This window comes from Callorhinus ursinus, unplaced genomic scaffold (genome assembly GCF_003265705.2).
Source record: "Callorhinus ursinus isolate GAN/ISIS: 27379988/994484 unplaced genomic scaffold, GSC_fseal_2.0 scaffold41, whole genome shotgun sequence".
Lineage (NCBI taxonomy): Eukaryota > Metazoa > Chordata > Mammalia > Carnivora > Otariidae > Callorhinus > Callorhinus ursinus.
Window position 1 is genome coordinate 1,294,292 of NW_027397103.1, and position 12,556 is coordinate 1,306,847.

General features: G+C 51.6%; 1 protein-coding gene across 7 annotated transcripts in view; it reads left to right on the forward strand.

Moving 5' to 3' along the window:
• The first annotated feature begins 532 nt into the window (after nucleotides 1-532).
• The window catches only part of CMKLR1 (chemerin chemokine-like receptor 1), a 60,268-nt gene continuing 48,244 nt past the window's right edge, over nucleotides 533-12,556 (forward strand). For 6 of the 7 annotated variants that reach the window (XM_025889314.1, XM_025889309.1, XM_025889308.1 and 3 more), the window contains exon 1: nucleotides 11,003-11,334. The gene's annotated coding sequence lies outside the window, so the exon portion shown is untranslated. Of the gene's footprint in view, nucleotides 556-11,002; nucleotides 11,335-12,556 lie in introns of those variants that run through there. The other variant, XM_073880996.1, reaches the window with a different exon arrangement.

Consider the following 12,556-nt stretch of genomic DNA (forward strand, 5'->3'; position numbering starts at 1 on the left):
CTCCTAACAGGATTTCCTTCCTCCCACAGCTGCATTTGTAGACTTTGACGTTTGCGCATCACTTCCTCTGTGTGGGCTGTTTGGAGATTTGCAGGTTCAGCAGAGAGCCTGACAGTCCTGGTCGCAGCCCTCATGGAGCTTGCAATCCAGGGAGGAACTCCTGTCCTCACCTGATCCGGCCCGGATCTCCCTGACGGCGTGTCGGGAAGAAACAAGAGTGAACGAACTGAAGAGACAGGGCAGGCGATGGTGATATTAGGGTCCCTGGACGTCACCAGTCAAGACAGGGACTGTGGGTGGCTGAGTCCAGCCTGGTCTTTTAGGGGATGTCAAGGCCCAGTTTGGGTTTTGGGAACCAATACTCCTGGAATAGTGGAAACCATGGGACAAAGCCAAGGAGCGTGGCCACCAGGATCCTTAGGATCTGGGAGGTCCACAAATACCTTTCTGTGTTGTGTTGTGTCCCCACAACCCAAATCCCATTAGGCCAATAAGCCAGCGCAGATTCTCCTGCCAAAGGAGGGAGAGGACCAGATGGGAAGACATCTTTCTGGGGTGAATAATTCACACGTTTCCCTTGCTGAATTCCCGATAAGCTCTTGGGCACACCCCTACCCCCATGGCCTTTCTCTCTCCCCAACATCACACAAAAAGAATGTGAAGCGTCCCGCACCGGGAGGCAGCCAGCTGCTAGGCCTGGGTGCTAAAGCAGCATGGAGAGAAAGCTCATCAATGACCCCTCAGTGTCTGGGGGCCCTGGAGTGGGACTGTCTGAGAGAACCAGCAAGACCAGGAAAACGGCGGAGGGCACTGATTTGGGTGTAGGCCTGCTCCTCCAGGGTTTATGTTCCTGCGCTTGTGGACTTCTCATGGGTCCCGGGTGCCTCTGGGAAGCCAAGGAAGGCTACAGACCCCCTCTCTGCACACTATTATCATGAATCATTTGAGGAAGCTTTGAGACCATTGGAGCTCAACTGTGGGTTGCTAGGGCTTCCTGGAAAGCAAATCTTAACTTGTGTGGCCTCCTGAGGGAGATGAAATGTCTCTGTACTGCAATTATTGCCATTAAAAGGTCAAAATGATAAAAACCAGGCAAACTTTCTCTTAAACGGCCAGATAGTCAATATTTTAGGCTTTGTGAGCCGCACAGTGACTCATCAAAACTCCTCAGCCCTGCCGCTGTAGCAAGAAAGCAGTCACAGCCAATACGTAAATGAATGGGCATGGCTGTGTTCCAATAAAACTTTATATACAAAAACAAGCAGTGGGCCAGATTTGGCTCATGGGCTATCGTTTTCCTACCCCTGGTAATAATAACAGTCAGTGTTTAGGAACACTTACCACGAGCCCGGAGCTGAGCTATGTGTCTGTATTATTATCCACATTTTACAGATGAGAACTCAGCATTAGGGACGTTTTGTGACTTGCCCAAGGTTACTCAGCTGGTAATTGATGGAACCTGGATTCCAATTTCATTGTTTTGATCACATAAGATGGTCACCAAAAGTGTTACGAAGGACTGGGGATAGGAGATGAGGATAAACCTTTATTGAGATTCTGCTCTGGGCCAGGGACTATGAGAAGTGCCTCATATGGGTTAACACTAGTCATGCCCACCACAACTCATGGTTACTAATAATACTTATGATAGGGAGCTGAGGCACAGAAGGGTTAAGGCGCTTGCCTTAGGTCACACAGCTGGTAAGTGGTGGGGCAGGATTCGAACCCACACTGTGCTCTCAAAACCACCCCCACCACAGCCACCTCCAGTTGCTATGTTGAAGCCCATGGGCTGCGGTAATACCGCCTTTATCATCTGACAGGACGTCCCTGATTAGGAAGCAGTCCTGAATCAGACTCCTGGGTCCCCTACTTGTCGGTTGTTACCCCGTTAGACCCTGGATCATGGCATGGTCCTAGGAGAGAGTCTTGTTTAGTTGGGGTTTACCAGCTGGTTAGATATTTACAGGGCTGGTCTGAGTGCCCCAGCTAGGCCCCTGTAAGGTGGGGCTGTTCTGAAGAGGCATGTCGGGTGGGAATATGTGGGTGAGCACAGAGTGGGTGGCCCGTGTGGTGACCAGAAACGCCAGGGGCACCAGGGTGCCTGGAGGACATTTCAGTTGAGGGGGATCAGAAGCTTGGGACCCTTGCGCGTCACCCGCCCTCGCCTGGGGCCATGACCCCCACGCCTCCCGTCTCTCTTCAGGGGCGGCTGACTGAGTTCTGGGCTCGCCTCTGAGTCAGAGGCCCCAGCAGGAAAATAAACTTTCTGTACTAAGAGAGAGCAGCTCACTTTTCAAAAATAGGAGAGGCAGCTCTGTTGCTATGACGAATTTCTTGTGTTGCTCCGTGTTTTTGAAATTTTTTACATTTTTTTTATGACCCACATAAAAAGGTACATACAGCCTCCTTATAAAAATACATGGAAAAATCTCCATCTTATGCCTGATCTGAGTGAGATTCAAGGGACTTTGGGGCCAAGAGAGCTCGTCATAAAGCCTTTGAAGGCTCCGGGATCTCTGACATTCGGGGGACCCCACCCACATCGTTGCAAACCTCAAAATGTCCTTACAGATCCCATTACACATATGCATTTCTTATAAAAATATCTGAAAAGGTTTTAAAAGAATCCATACCACCAGGGTTTTTTTGTTGTTTTTTTTTAAGAATAAATTATTCAGCGTGTTCTTGTGATTTGGGCTTTTCTATTTCTAAACACACGAGCACTGTGGACTAGCAGCTGACTCACCAGTGTACTGTAGACAGTTCATCAGACACTTATTTATTTTGAGTTTTCAGCTGCCTCTCCGTGTTCTGGGGTCGGTTTGCTTGCGATTTCAGGTTCCAAATATCTCCGGAGGCCTTTGACGAGCTTGTGGACTGCAGGTTCTGGGCCTCAGTTTTCCTGTATGCAAAATGGGAGCCGTTTAGGAAGAAGCATGCAGAAAGGGGAGGGGCGGAGAGGAAAGGATGATAGAGCAAATGGGACAAAATAGCAATAATCAGTGACTTTGGGTGACAGTTTAAGAAGTTCCTTGTCCTATGGTTGCTACCTTTCTGTGAGTTTAAAATGATATCAAAATGAAAAAAGAAAACGTTCTCCCTCCATCTAAGGTGGTGGTGGTGGTGGGTGAGGGGTCAGTGGATTAATGGGAAGTTTGCAGAGCCTGGGAGGGCAGCAGGTGCCCCAGGGGCTTAAGGGGTGTGGCATCATGTTCCCTCATCCTCTCTAGATGAGCAGGTGTTTTTTCATATGCCTTTATATTTTGGGGATCCCTACAGATCCTGCTGGAAGAAATGGGTCTTCTAAAATGGAAGCTAAAGACATGTGGCCATGGAATCTAAAGACTCCCAAGTCCATTGATCTTGGAGGCCTTGGGTTTTTCTAACAGCGAAGGCAAAAGAGGCCAAGTCCCTGGTTGTAAATTGGTGGGTGGGGCAGGAGCGGGAGGTGGGCAGTGGGAGGAGAAAGAGGGTGGAGGAAGAAGTGTCCCAGATGGCGAATTGGAGTCTTCCGATGAGCGCCTTGCAAGCCAGCACTCAGCATTTGCCCCCTGCTGCCCTCGGAGCTTTACAAGCACAAACGCTAATTCTATGATACCCTGCTGGGCAGGTACTGTTGCTATCTGCTTGCTACGGAGGAAGAAACGGAAACTCAGAGAAGTGAAGTCGCTTTCTCAGAGGTCACACAGCCAGCGCAGTGGCAGAGCTGGGATGCCCATCTGGGCACCTGTTTAGTGGGGCTTAACTTACTTCATGTTAACAACGCAGCCAGAACAGGGACATCGGTGAATGATGCACGGCCAGAGCCAGGAGGCAGGGTGGGGAGCCATGGGCTTTCAGAAATGACCCACAGAGTTAGGGCAACACCGTATATTAAGCACTTACTCTGAGCCTTGTGTCATACACCCTACATGCATCATCTCAGAGAATCCTGCAAAGCAGCTCTGCAAGGTTGAAATTAGCATCTCCAGGGCGCCTGGGTGGCTCAGTTGGTTAAGCGACTGCCTCTGGCTCAGGTCATGATCCTGGAGTCCCAGGATCGCGTCCCACATCGGGCTCCCTGCCGAGCAGGGAGTCTGCTTCTCCCTCTGACCCTCCCCCCCCCTCATGCTCTCTCTCTCTATCTCATTCTCTCTCTCAAATAAATAAATAAATAAAATATTTTTTAAAAAATGAAATTAGCATCTCCATTTTGCAGAAAGGGTAAGGGAAGCCCAGAGAGGGCAAGTATCTTACTCAAGGTCACACAGCAAGAAAGTGGCAGGGCTGGGATTCAAACCCAAGTTTTTCTGACCTTGAAAGTCTGTGTTGTTGTTGTTGTTTTAAGATTTTATTTATTTATTTGAGTGAGAGAGAGAGAGCACACGAGCCAGGAAAAATGGGCAGAGGGAGAGGGAGAAGCAGACTCCCCGCTGAGCAGGGAGCCCAACACAGGGCTCGATCCCAGGACCCAGGGATCATGACCTGAGCCAAAGTTGGATGCAAAAGTCTGTGTTCTTGACCATTAGACTACACTGCCCTAAAATGCAATGGCTTTGGTGCTTCTGATCTGTTTCCAGGAGTTCACAGTAACAGCTGGCCCTGGGAAGGGAGGTGCAGGCATGGAGGCTGGCTCAGTTCATCCAACTTTTCCAGTATGGGTCAGGTCCAGTGCTGGTAGCTGGTACAACAGCAGTCCAGGGGTGGAGACAGATGTGTATGTGACAAAATGAAGAGGCAGTGTGATTTGAGAAAGGATGAATGTGTTGGCCAAGTACAGACCCCCCAGGCAGATCAACCTTCCCAGGTAGGTGGAAAGAGGACAGGCAGCCCTAGAAGGCTCACTGCACTGAATACATCTGTGTGTGTGTGTGTGTGTGTGTGTGTGTGTGTGTGTGTGTGTGTGTGTATGTGTGTAGCAGGAGAGGAGGAGTTCTCCGGGAACCGGAAGGATTGACTGCTCAGGACTTGCTGTGTGGCTTTGAGCAGCTGCTAACCCTCTCTGGGCCTCTGTTCTGGACCATGGAAGCTTTCCCAGACCCAGGAACAGCCAGCTTGGGTTTGAGAAGGGGTCTCAAACATGCTCCAAGCTCCTCCCATCCCCATCCTGGAACAATAGGCCGGAGCAACCCTGCTGGTACCCCCACTCCTCTCAGGCATCCAGGGTGGTCTCCCCCTACCCCTGCAAATCTCTCTGTTCCAGTGGGAGGAGCTGGGCTGGATGGGCAGGGTTCTGCTCACGGGGGGCGTGGGGGGGGGTGGGGGAGCAATGGGCCTCATCCACCCCCACCAGGAAGTCCCGTCCCCTGTCAGGGCTTCCTCACTCCCGGTCTCGCCCTCCCAACCCTCCCTCTCAGTGCTGTTAACCCTTCCCAGCCGGGACCAGAGCCCAGGGGCCTGGATTCTTGCCAAGCAGACAAAATCGACTGGGCTGTCAGCACCCTCCTGCCTCCTACCTCCTCCTTCTCAGTCCTCAAAAGTCGACTTCTCACCTCTGTACTCCTTCCCTCCACCTCAGAATCCCCCTTCCCCTCCCTCCCTGAGCCTGGTCTACGGGATGGTGCTGGGAGGGTGGGGGGAATTAAGTCTCACCGCTACCTGAACACATACCTCACAGACACACATCATGTTTCCAATAACATTTTTGGCTGCAGGAGTTACAAGTGTCTGAGGACGCTTGGCACAGTGTTCCATTCTCCCATCTTGGTAACCCTGCAGGCCTCTCCGTGGCGAAGAGTGAGAACTTGGCCGTCAGGAAGAAGTCTTTGGGAACGTGGCCCAGCTGGTCCAAGGAGGTTGGTCATCCATCTGTTCATCCATTTAACAAATATTTATGGAACAGGTACTATGGGCCTAGCAGCAATCCCGACCCCCGGGGAGCTTTATGTGTGGATACGGGGATGGATGGTATATTCACAATGCGAATGATCATTGCATTACAAATGAGGTCAGTGCTATAGCGCAGGAAGGGGTGCCATGGGGATGAATGATAGGGGCACTGACCTAGCTTGGGAGTGCAAAGAAAGTGACATTTCAGTCAACCTGGGAAGGTTTGGGTCCTCCAGCCCCTCTTTCAGCTTTGCCAGCCCTTTAACTTTTTCCTTCCTGGCAGATGAGGTTATGTACTAGGGAGCCATGGAATGTTGTTGAGCAGTGGTGTCACCTTGAACACAATGGAACATCAGGAAGGTGCCTCTAGTAGTGCCCCAGGGATGGTTAGAGGGCCTGCATTGGGGAATGCCGACCTTTTAATGCCCCACAGGACAGGAAAGTGATCCAACGTTCATTGAGTGCAGTGTGCCAGACTCTGTTCCGAGCACGCTGTGGTTGTCAACTTCTTTCATCTTTCCAACAATGGTTTGAGGTAGGTCTTTTGTTACTGTTGTGCGCGGAGGAGAAAGAAAGTTTCCCTCTCTGAGACTCAGAGAGGTTAGGAAATTCTGCAAGGTTACACAGCTAGCAGGTGGAGCAGGGACTCAAACCCAGATCTGTCTGCCACCAAGGCCAGTGTTCTGGTCTCTAGAACAGCCCTTGTGTTAATTTCCTACTTCTGCTCTACAAATCACAAATATTGTGGCTTAAAACAATACATATTTACAGTCCTACAGTTCTGGAGCTGAGAAGTCCAAAATGAGTCTGAAGGGGCTAACATCAGGACGTCGTCGGCAAGGCTGGTTCCTGCTGGAGGCTTCAGGGAGAATCCATTCCTTGCACCTTCCAAGGGTGGAGGCTGTTTGTCTTCCTTCACTTATGGCCACATCACAAATGTCTGCTTCCTTCCTCATCCTACTGCCTTCTGCCCCCACCGCCCCCAAGTCCTTGCCTTCCCCTTCTGAGGACCCTTGGATTATCCTGGGCTCACCTGGATAATCCGGGATAATTTCCCCATCTCAAGAGGCACAATTTCATCACATCCATAACTTAATCACATGAGCATCGAATGAACCAGAGATGAGAAATGACTTGCCCAAGGCCGCACAGCCGGTCAGCGGCTGAAATGAAGCTCTCATTCCAGTGCAGTCTGTCCACATCTTAAACCAAGTCCGAAGTGGGCACAGTTTGGATTTATAGGGAATCCTTCATGTCACAGAAAGTATCTTCCCAGGCTTCCTGTGGTTTAAGAGCCTCTCTGGTGAACCTAGTTTCGCAACTGATAATCAGGGAGAATGAGGGAACCATTTGCTTTAACCAGAGTGTTGGGGATCCGTAAACACTGATATACCATATATATCCAGACATATACCAAGGGGTGTGGGAGTTATAAGTTTATGTACACTAGGGTTGGCCAATCCATGGTACAGGATGAAGCAGAGCTGGCACCGGCCCCCCAGCCTCCTAGGCCAATGGGTTGGACTTTTGTTGGAGGACAGAGTGGAAAGAGAGAGGCAAGGCTCCTCCTTTAGGTCCAAGGCAGGCATTGCTCATGGGTCGCTGTGCTCTTTCCAGCCCGACCTGGATGCGGCCTCAGATTTCCTTTAACACAGAGCTCCAGGGTTCCAGAGCCAACCAGCTAGATTTGGGTATAAGAGAAAGCTTGATTCGCCATCTTGGAACTACATAGCATTCTCGAGGGAATAAACAAGAGTCTTCTTTGCCACCACCTCTCTTGCAGGTCCCAGTATTCCAGTGTTAGGCCTCAGGTTTCAGAATCCTATTTGAAAACAACAACAAACAACTTTCCCACCCCACCTGCAAGCCTTTTATTCCAAGGAAGAAAAAGCCAAACTTCTCAGCCATGTTCAGAATGGTGACCAAAGACCTCTGGCTTTTGATTGGCTGGGGCAGCCGGATTCTTGCTCTTCCTCACTGGGGCTGTGTGCTCTGACCTCGACCTTGGGCAATCCAGGGGCCCTGCTGGCCTGGGGCCTGGAGTCCTCACTCTGTCAGATCTCCTAGCTGATAAAACCCAAACCTCATTACAGTCTTGGGTTGGCTTTGGAGGCTGGGAGTGGGGTGGGGGGCCTCCAGGAGACCTGCATTAATGGTATCCAACATCCAATGAAGGAGGAAGAGGAAATCTCCATAAGTCCATCTAGACGCTGGATTTACCTCGCTAGTCTCCCCTTCCAGGATATCCCGAGTGTGCAAGACCTTCCTCAGAGCTTACCTCTCTGTCTCCTGTCCCTCCTCCCCTCCTCTTCCTTCCCCCTCCTCCCCTCCCCCCTCCTCCCCCCCTCCCCCACTACAGTCCCCCTCAGCCCCTGGCAGACAAGGAAACTGGCTCAGAGAGGCGGGAGGACTTGCCTCAGTCATCAGTCACACAGCTCACAGTAGCGGAGACAGGGATTCGGTCAAATCGACTCTGTCTGATGTCAGAGCCCCCAGCTCTTGACCACTATTCCGTGGACTGACAAGGCAATTTGTTCCAGGATCCAGGATTTATTCCTAATGGAAATGTCTGTATCTGTGGCTTTCAAACTTGAGCGAGCATCAGAATCCCCTGGCGACTTTTGAACACACAGCTCACCGGGCCCCGCCTGCAGAGGTCTGGTTCCCAAGGTCTGTAGACGGACCTGGCTTAAGAGCTTGAATTTCTAAGAAGCTCCCCAGCAAGGTGTCAGCGGCTGGTCCAGAACCCGCACTTTGAGAACCACTGGTCTCAGTTAATGACAGACATTTAGATGGTGATGTTCATGATGCGCAGGGTTTCTATCGCATTGTGGAAATATCCTCACCTTTGGACCAGGATGCTCTGGGGCTGCTGTCCGGCTGCTAACGGTGCCCTGGGATGTCCCTTGCCTTCTCTGGGTCCAGTGTTCCCATCTGTACAGTAAGGGCATGGATGAGATGCTCTTGGTCCCCTGGGCAAGGCTGGCAGCGTGGGGAGGAGAGAGCTTTAGAGTCAGGCTGGGTATGACTTCTGACTCTAGGGAGCTGTGTGACCTCGGGCAGTGACTTAACCTCTCTGTGCTTCCAGTTAGTATCTAGGAAATGAAAGAGATGATAGTTTCTAAGTGTCCATCTCACTGGACTAACAGTTGAGGATGGTGGGGAAAAGGAGAGGTTCTAAGGCTGGTCAGATGGTGAAGGACATGTTCCCACACCCACCCAAGCCCTTAGGTCTAAAGAAGAGCAAGTGACCCTCCCCCCATCCCCCCTCCATTTTCTCTTCTCCCTTCTTCGCCCACCCTCCTCTCCCTCTCTCTCTCTCTCTCTCTCCCCCCCCCCCCTTTTTTCCCCCCCCCCCCTTCCTCTCTACACAAGCTACTGTGGGCAGCCTTAGCTTTGGAATGAACCAGACCTGGGTTCAGTCGGGCCTCTGTCGGCCCCATCTGGGTGCCCTTGGCAAAAGAACGTCTCCCCTCATCTGTAGAACAGGTGAAGGACACCTCCTCTGATGTGGGGGAGGGTCACGTGACTCATTCCGTGGGAAGCCCCCCCCCCCCCCGGCACGGGGCGATGCACACAGTGGGCCCTTCGGTTAGTTCTTCAGTCTGGAGGCCGAGGGCCAGGCTCTGGAGCCCGATAGTCTGGGTGGAATCCCAGCCCTCCTGCCTATGGGCTGTGTGGCCCACGGCAAGTGACCTGACCTTTCTGGGTCCCAATTTCCTCATTGGTACAATGAGGGCAGAAATAGTACTGGCTTTGCAGAAATAGTACCTCCTGAGGATGAAGGAGCAAGTGGCCGGCCGGCACCCTGTCTGGGTGTCCGCTCTTGTGTTTATTCTGCCGGTGATGCAATCGCGCGGACAGCGAGCCTGGCACCGTGCTTCGCCCCGGGGCCAGAGCAGGGGACAGAGTACAGTCCCTTCCCCAGCTGAGTTTCCAGGGTAAGGGAGTGAGAGAGACTCTAACAGGAAGGGGCACCCCTGCCGCTGTGATGGTAGGGGAACCCCGGTGGGGAACCGAGAGCAGGGCCCCCCCTCCAGCGGCAGGGGGTGGGGAAGGCTTCTGGGGAGGTGGTCCCCAAGCTGAGACTTGAAAAGGGAGCAGGCGATCCTCTGAATAATAAAACATATGTTCATAGGAATTTTGTATAAGAAAGTAATTGGATGAGCGTGAAATGGGGTGTTTATTATAGTCAAAAAGTTGAAAAGAACTTAAGCAGTCACCCAGAAAGTGTCGATTCAATAAACCAGTCCTTGCTGCCTATGTAAGTAATAAACTGCATCCATTAGGGAAACAGAAGTTCAATGAATAATTAAATAAATAAATAAACAAACCAGTGCATCAATTCAATGAAATAATGAGCAGCTGTTAAAACAGGGTAAGGTGTGTGTACACACACACGCGCACACCCCCATCACTGAAGGAGAAAGCAGGTTACAGGATGGGATGCGGAGTATGACTGAGCCATTTTCCATTTAGCTATAGAATATATGTGTGTATGTTCATACCAAAGTGTTAATGATATTGCTCTCTGGGGAGCAGGGTTTGGGATGAAAGCAGGATTTATATTTAAGCAACACAGGGCCTGAATGTAGTTAAAGGTTTTGATGTATTTTGTCAGCTCTCCAGAAATGGTCTATCAATGTATATTCCAATTATGCAGAAGATTTTTGCTTCCCGGTGACATTTACTAAAACCGAACATTATGAAACATTTTCATCTTTGTTCATTTGATACTTTATTAAAAAATCTCATTGCTGTTTTAATTTGCAAAAAAATAAAATCAGGAAAAGGGAGCACAACTAGGGGGCCAGGACGGGCACCCCGGTGGAGAGAGGTGGCCCAGGCTGGTGGGATACCCGGCAGCTCCTGAGGCCCTTGCAGGGAGCGGCCACCTTTGCCACAGCTGCCTGGGGCTCGCACGTGCTCCTGGTTTGCGCTCAGTGGGGGTGGGCACCACTCCCAGCTGGGCTCCGGCCGCCAGAGGGGCGGGTCGTCCCCAGCGGGCCTTGCCACCAGCCACCACCCACAAGCTGGGTCCCTGGCTGGCAGGCAGGGGTAGCCTCCTCTGGCGGCCCCCGCTCCACGCAGCTGGCCGCCCCCGCCCTTGGCCAGCCCAGTTTCCTGCCCCTCCCTTCCCCCCCCCCCCCCCCCCCCCGGCCTCTCTCTCTCTCTCTCTCTCTCTCTCTCTCCTCCCTCCAGCTGTTTCTCTGGCAGACTTCTGTCCCATTCAGGACAGCAGCCCCAGCGAGTGAGGAGCTCAGGACAGCACGAGGTCTCCCGAAGAGCCTCCTGAGGGCTGAGGCTGTTCTTGGGGGGGAGGCTGCAATCCGACGGGTTCCGGAGCATCTTGAATGAATGGACGGACTGCCTTCTGGGCACACAGCCACAGCCAGAGCACAGTGTGGCCGAGAGAAAGAAGTGGGGCCACACGGGTCCCCTGCACAGCCTCCAGTGGCCTGAAGGACTCCCCAGAAGTCCAGGGGAACCCTTGGGAAGACCCAGGCAGAGACCAGCCACAAGGTATTGCGCTTGGCTTTGACATCGTCTGGAGGGGCCGGGAAAGGGGGATACTCGTAGAGAGAGGAGGCCTGTGGTTCCGTGTAACATTTAATGTTGGTCAAAATGAAAACATGATTTTTCAGATTTCCGAAGTAATGCATGGTAATTGTAAAAAGCAGCAGGGTCACCCTATTTTTAAAAGCGGCGAGCTCCGTGTTTTCCTTCATGACTCCACCCACGCTCACAGCTACGAGGCAGGTTGTTTCCCTCTCCCAGGTGTCCTCGTTTTACAGGGGAGTGAACCAGGGCTCAGAGAGGGCAAGGCAGTAGCTCGGAGCTGCAGAGACAGTAGGCCGGGGGGTGTGGGGGGTGGCGGTGAGGGGAGGTTGAGGTTGGAACGAAGCTCACAGCCCACTGCTTTGGCCCCTGGGCTGTATCTCTGTACAGAGCCTCAGGGGGAGGTCCTCACCCAGAGGTGGCCTTTTGGGGGGGCTCTCTCCGTCGCCCCCACACTTGCTCGCCCACCAGTTTATCTCTGATGTTTCTTGAGTGCCTACAGATGGAGAAGACACATCTAAGTATGTAGGTGTGGACTCCCGCTTCCAACATCTTGTTTGGCAGCCTCCCTTGTCTTGCGCTGCAGACTGTGGACTCCCATCTCTGTTCCTCCTGGATACGTTTTAATAGCTGCATGGAAAGGCTATCTTGGGATTTATGTAACCATTCCTCATTGTGGTTGCCACCTTCTTCTTCTTCTTCTTCCTTTTTTTCCCCCCCATGATTACAAATGTGCTGTGACGAACCGCTCTTACACATTATCTTTGCATGTCTGACCTATGGATACTTTTCCAAAGGCCAAATCGCGGAGTCAAAAGTGTGCCTGTTCTTAAGGTTTGTGAGGCGTCTGGCTGTTTCCCTCTACATTTCTTTATTAATGCTGATCATCCCTTGCAAACTCGTTGTTCATTTTTCTTTTATGATTCTACTGTTCAAATCCACTCCCACGTTTTTTCTGTTGGTATGTTTATCTTTTGTTGATTTTTAAGAGTTCTTTATATAGGAAGGATGGGAGCCCTTTGGCAGTGCTAGCTGTTGAACATACCCCGCACTCCCTTCTGCTTCCGGCTAGCACCTGGGCACTGTCCTACCGTTTAAATGAGTACACCGTAAAGGCTAGCCTTGAGCGAAGTTATACACAGCACATCATAATCCAGTAACTGCTGCTTTAGATAAGTGTGATCAC